Raw genomic sequence first — 6,996 nt, 5'->3', positions numbered from 1 at the left:
GCATTAGGAGCATCAAATTCACCAATTCTAAGGAAAAATCATCCATAAAATGTATTAAGCATGGGGTAAAAATATGTATAAATTACGGTTTATCAATCCCTCTACACTTAAGATGTACGTTGTCCTCAATGTACCAAAATAGGTCTACGACAATATAGATATAAGATCATAAGATATGGAGAGAAGTGAAACTTCCTGAATGATGAATGGACTCCTTGAATTGGAGGTATGGAGAATAATCGGCCAAGGCAATGATAAGATTGGATGAGGATACTCCGGTGGTGGTAGAGGTTGGGTTCCACAACCACAGTGTCCAGCGAAAAGGTTATCGTGGTGGTCGGCCAGGACATGGCAGTCGTGGAGAATTTTTTCCAGTGAAGTTTCGAGTTTTTAAGTGATGATGAGCTTTGGAGCTCTTTATAACTGTGATAACATCAAGAACTCTTTAGGAAATATAGAGAAGCATAATTACTCGTAATGAAATAGCCGGAACTATAAACTGTTCAATAAAAATTATAAAACCTAAAAATGAAATAGTAGTAAAGGAAAATAAAATAAAAAGTACGTTAATAACATAAATAAATATAAAAGTGAAAATAAATATAAAAAATAAAAAGTCTTTAACCATCGTCATCATTGGATGGTTCGCGAGGTGGTGGTGGTGATAAGATGTGAAGGTGCTAACAAATCTGATGAAGAGTAGCATCAATGTGATCAAAGTGCTAAAAACACTGCTACTCAAATTGAGTAAGGAACTCAGAAATGTCAGAGTATGAAGCCGCCGCATGAACTAGACGATGGATGGGTGGTGGCTGAGACGATGGATCCTCATGACGTGGAGGGACATTATCAGTAATGTCCTCTGGGTCCTCCTCTTCGGTGGACTAGACGAGGCGGTACTGAGGAGGGTAGGTTCCACGTCATTTCTCAATCATCCTCATATGTAGCATACTCAAGATACCCTGGGGGGACATCCGGCCGATGAGGGTGAGGGAGGATGATTGTGCTGCTGTGTTGAGGAGCCCAAAGTACCGTGACAGTCTAGTCACATAGGGGCTAATGAAGACGAGTCGTCTCCTATTCTACTCCGTCTAATAGCGAATGGCGAGGGCAATAAAATAGGCAAGGTCGAAGACATGCCCGTTCGCCATGCTCCACAAGAAATAGGCGTTGTGAGTGTTGAGGATGCCGGTGCTCTCTCGCAGTCCTGTCAGAGTGTGGGCCAAGATGGCGTGTAGGTACCGTAGAGATGGGGCAAGAGCTGATACCTTAGAGCCGCTAGGATCATAGATGGCCGAGTCAGGGATTAAGGCACTCCAACACTTCAAAAGAGAATAGTGGACATGTCGATGGAGGGTGTGGAGTTCGTTGTCGTCCATGAACTCCTCCGTGTACAGTCCCAGTGCGATTCCACAGGTACGCTCAATTGGTGAACCAAAACACCAAGGCAGAACTAGACCGTTTCTGGATCATCAAAATCTGTCATAACGGTTTGGAAGTGAAAGGTCGAACAGAGTTCCAGGGTAAGCTCAAGGTACGTCGGCTCGATGATCCCAAAGAAGAGCTCCCATGGATCAGTCGACAGAAGGGCTCTGACCGCGTCAACCAGTTAGACTTGTTCAAGTGAGGCCCAGTCAATACAGTGGCCCACACCTAAAGGTCGGGCCCGAAGTATCTAAAAGAGTTCTTCCTGGGGTCCTAAGGGAAACTGAATATAGGGGTGCTTGATCTCTTTTGTAGGACCCGAGGATGACGCTGCTCTTTTCCTCTTCTTCAAGGTAGGGACAACGGTTTTCTTACCCTGTGGGTTTGACATGGTATCTGCTATGAAAACATGAAGTTATAAGAATAATCCCCACGAATGGAAAGGCATGCAAGTATGTTAAAACTAAATAACACTACTTCATAGGGGTTTTTTGACTAAATGAAAAATCTACTGAAAAACAATCCAAGTCCTAATAGATATATCAAATCATTATTATGAATACAAAGACGAGAATGATGTTGAAGGAAATAACTAGTGGATGAATGCATATGGGAATGATAATGAATGAATGTATCATAAAAAATGGCAAAGAACTATCATTATAGCTATGAAAACAGTCAAATAAAATAAGAAAAAACAAATTAGTAAACAAAATGAAGAGAAAAGAATGAATAAACGTAAGAGCTTGGTAGATGAAGGAGCTTAGGTCGTCGATGATGGTGTTGTGGTTGGCGCACGGGCGTGGCAGGAAGGCGTAGGCAAGAGTTGCGCAACTAGGGTTAGGGATTTTAGGGAAGGGGATGATGAATAGTGAGGGGTTTATATAGATTTTGGGCACACGGTCGTGGGGCACACCTGTGTGCCCTTATTTCAGCTCGTGTGTATCATGATTTTCAAATTTGGGCCCGTCTGAAATTCGTCCCACACCCGTGTCTTTTGGACATGTTCGTGCAAACGGCCGTGTCGCACGGCTCTAGACACGGGCGTGTCGCACGCCCGTGTTGTTTTGACAAACTCGCCCATGGCCATGTCGCACGGCCGTGGCAACTTATCGCATCTCGTGTTGGGGAAAAATTTTGCCCTATTTTCACACGGCCGTGTCTCCACACATGATGTGAGCACAGCATAGGGTACGTCCATTTGCCTGGCCGTGTGGATTATTAAACCTGTGTTTCAAGGACTCAGTTAGTGATTAGATGTTAAAAACTAAAATTTTAAAGAAATCCATATTGTTAGTGCTCGGGTTGCCTCTCGAGAAGCGCTTATTTAGAGTCTAAGCTCGACTTACCTCCTTTTTGCATGGTCGTGGTGGTGCGAGGAGTTTACACTCCTCGTTCTTGCTATCAATTTCATCAAAGTAAGGTTTTAGAAAGGTACTATTTACCTTAAAAGTGTTGAATTTGGGATGAATTACCTTGACTGTACCGTATGGAAAAATGCTGAGTACCATAAGATGGATTGCTCTGTTAGGTTCAAGAGTGGCAATACGAGGGTCTGCTACATCTAGTAGTACTTTGTCTCCAACCTTAAGTTGATTTGGTGGCGTGGCTTTGGTTTATCGTATGTCCTTGGTTTATGTGTTCACCATTCATCTAGTTCCTCGATTTGTAGCCTTCGTTCTTCATAGATGGGTTCTTTGTTGTTACTTGAACAAGGCTCATGTGTGCTCTTCGAACGTGTTTCCTGTAAAGAAGGTTGCACTACATGGTCAGTATTAAAAGGATTACGAGCTTGAAGAGTAATTGAGTCATCACCCACACGAAGTATGAGTTCACCTATACCAACATCAATAATGGTTCTAGCAGTTGATAAAAAGGGCCTTCCTAGAATTAGAGGTGCGTCACTACCCTCTTCTATGTCTAGAACAACAAAATCGATTGGGAATATAAATTCATCAATTTTTACAAGTACATCTTCAATGATACCTCTAGGAAATCTGATAGTTTTATCAGCTAACTGAATACTCATCCTAGTTTGTTTGGGTTTCCCAAGACCTAGTTGTTTAAACATTTTGTAGGGCATGACATTAATACTAGCCCCTAAATCAGCCAAAGCATTTTAAACATTTAAGCTACCAATTAAAAAAGGAATTGTAAAACTCCTTGGATCTTTCAATTTGTTGGTCAGTGATAAACCATAATTTATACATATTTTTACCCCATGTTTAACGCATTTTATGGATGATTTTCTATTAGAATTGGTGAATTCGATGCTCCTAATACTTTAATTTCATGTTTTACCCTTAGGAGAGCATAGGAGAGCAAAAGGAACTAGAAACGGGCCAAAAACGGGGAAAATAGGCCAAAGTACCAAATCAACATGGCCTGGACCTCCTCACTGCAGGCGGACCACACGCAGCAGTGTCAATTTAGTGTGCTCGAGCACTACCAAGTAATCGCACACAAGCATGTCATACGGGCGTGTCCCTGCCAAGTCCAAGTTGAGTCCAATTCGGAAAAGGCTAATTTTGAGGGCTTTTAGGCATTCCAAAGCTTATAAATACACCCTAGAGAAGGAAAAAAGGGGAGGACAGAGTAGGGGGTAAGGAATTACTCCAAGAAAGCCGATTGATTCATCTCAGAAGTCGGATTCATCATCAAGACTGAAGATCTCTCCTTAATTCCCCTTCAGGAGTTTTGGGTTTTCTTTATGTTTTTTATTCTTTATTATTCTGAGATGTTTTCTTATTTAGTTATGAACTAAATCCCCTAAATACCTAAGGGAATGTAACCTAAGACGAATCTTGTTATTATTTTCTGAATTGTATGATAAATATTTGACTTGTTCTTAATTATGTGTTCTTGATTCTTGTTTTGATATCCCAGGATACCGATTCAAGATAAGCTCTTATTCAGATGAGGAATAGACCCTGTTTAAGAGTACATTTGTCATAATTAAGTGGAGTTGATTGCGCGTCTAGACATAGGGTGACAAGATTTTACCGGATTAGGGTGAAACCTAATAAGGGGATCCATAGATCGAGTTAATGCAACCCTAGAGTGTTAATTAGAGAAAAGTATCAGTTATTCAATCTAGGGATTAAACGTTATTAGTCTTGATTAGGGATAATAACATAACTTAGGGATCTCTACAGAACAAGTTAAATGAATAAATCGTCCGATTCGGAGTCAGAATAACAAGTATAGTCTAGGTGGATTTTTCCTTAGGTATTGTCTTCATTCAATTGATTTTTCTAAAAGCCATTCCACAATTCCATTCTCTGTGCATTCTTAGTTTAGATTATTAGTTAGTTAAAACAAAAGCCTCTTTATTTTTAGGCTAGATAATAAAAAGACAGTCATTACTAGTACTTTTAGTTCCTTTGGGTTCGACAATCCGGTCTTGCTAAAACTATACTACTGTTCGATAGGTACACTTGCCTACATCGCGATAATAGTTAATTCAAGAACGAGTAATTATAAATATTTAAAACCTATCACGAAATCACGCGATCAAGTTTTTGGCGCCGTTACCAGGGAACTGAAATATTAGGAACACTCAATTTTTATTACTTTAGCCATTTATTTTTCGTGCACTTTAATTTATTATTATTATTTATTAATTTACTTTTTCCTTCTCTTGGCAGGTTTTTTATAGTTTATGACTAGAAGAAATCCGTCAGGACCATTACTTTTTGACGAAGAAATTGATTGTACAGTTCGCAGAAATCAAAGAAAAATAATGTGAAGCTTTAGATACACAGAGAACAAGCAAGAAGACGATACTCAACCCCCAACCGTAGAGATGGCTGAAAACCAAGGCAATCAGGTACCTCCTTCAATTGCGGTTAATCAAAATCCTGCACCACGCACTACGTATGATTATGCTAAACCTTCTTTAACAGAAATTGAATCGAGCGTAATTAGACCTGCTGTAGCTGCAAATACTTTTGAATTAAAACCTAATACTATTCAAATGATACAACGATTTGTTCAGTTTGATGGTTTGCAGGATGAGGATCCCAATACTCATTTAGCCAACTTCTTAGAACTATGCGATACATTTAAAATTAATGGTGTCTCTGATGATGCCATTCGTCTTCGGTTATTACCTTTTTCATTGAGGAACAAAGCTAAATAGTGGTTGAACTCGTTACCACGAGGGTCAATTACTACTTGGGAACAAATGACCGAAAAATTTTTACTAAAATATTTTCCACTAGCTAAAACGGCTAAATTGCGTAATGATATCTCTTCTTTTGTGCAGATGGATTTAGAAACACTCTACGATGCATGGGAGAGATACAAGGACCTTTTGAGAAGGTGCCCTCACCATGGGTTACCACTTTGGCTACAAGTTCAAACGTTCCATAATGGTCGGAATCCTTCGACTCGACAAATGGTTGACGTAGCTTCTGGTGGAACCATCAATAATAAAACACCCGAAGATGTCTATGAGTTTTTAGAGGAGATGTCACTGAATAACTATCAGTGGCAAGTCATGAGGACAAAGCCAATGAAAACAACCGACGTTTATAACATCGATTCGGTCACCATGCTCTCTAATCAGGTAGAACTCTTAAATAAAAGGATTGATGGTTTTCTGAGTTCTTCACAGGTTCACCCAGTGATATAGTACGAAGTAAGTGGAGGTGGAACTAGCCATTCGAAATACCAACCTTATGGCCACAACATGGATAACGAGCAATTAAACTACATGGGTAATAATCCTCAACCTCAAAACAATCCATATAGTAACACTTACAATGCAGGTTGGAGGAACCACCCCAATTTCTCGTGGAGCGGTCAAGGAAATCAAAGACCACAGCCACCTCTAGGCTGCCAACAACCACCCTACCAACAGGAAAATAAACCAAACCTTGAAAAGATGCTCTCAAAGTTTATTTCGGTGTCAAAAACTCATTTCCAGAGCACCGAGACAACACTTAAAAATCAACAAGCGTAAATCCAAAGGCACGAAACTCAGATAGGCCAGTTGTCCAAACTAATCTCCGAACGACCACAAGGTAGCTTGCCAAGTAATACTGAACCCAACCCAAGGGAACAGCTCAACGCAATTAATGTTCAAGATAAAGAATGATTCATTGAGCCTGAGCCAGAACCAAGGCAAGAAACTGTGGTGAGCAGAGGTCAAGGTGAGGTAGGTCATAATAAAAACAAATCAGTGAATGTCAAATATAAACCTCGTGTGCCATACGCCAACGCGACAAGGAAAGACCGCTCAGATGACAATTTGGTAAATTCCTTAAACTCTTAAAAAAATTACATATTAACTTACCGTTTATTAAAGCCCTATCGCGGATGCCAAACGCAATGAAATTTTTAAAGGAACTTTTAGAAAATAAGTGGAAGTTGGACGAGACGTCGTACGTGGAGCTAAACGCAGTTTACTCAGCTATTCTCCAAAATAGACTACCGAACAAACTAAAAGATCCAGAGAGTTTTACAATTCCTTGCTTAATTGGTAGTTTAGATGTTAATAATGCATTAGCTGATTTAGAAGCTAGTATTAACGTCATGCCCTACAAAATGTTTAAGCAATTAGGTCTC

At 40.0% G+C, this 6,996-nt stretch overlaps 1 non-coding gene across 1 annotated transcript; it reads right to left on the bottom strand.

Moving 5' to 3' along the window:
• Positions 1–5,659: 5,659 nt before the first annotated feature.
• LOC128286087 (small nucleolar RNA R71) lies at positions 5,660–5,766 on the bottom strand. Its single transcript, XR_008276632.1, has one exon. It is a non-coding gene; the product is annotated as a small nucleolar RNA R71 (small nucleolar RNA).
• Positions 5,767–6,996: the final 1,230 nt, after the last annotated feature.

The sequence above is a fragment of the Gossypium arboreum genome, chromosome 12, assembly GCF_025698485.1.
Source record: "Gossypium arboreum isolate Shixiya-1 chromosome 12, ASM2569848v2, whole genome shotgun sequence".
Lineage (NCBI taxonomy): Eukaryota > Viridiplantae > Streptophyta > Magnoliopsida > Malvales > Malvaceae > Gossypium > Gossypium arboreum.
This window is presented reverse-complemented; position numbering and strand designations above follow the sequence as displayed.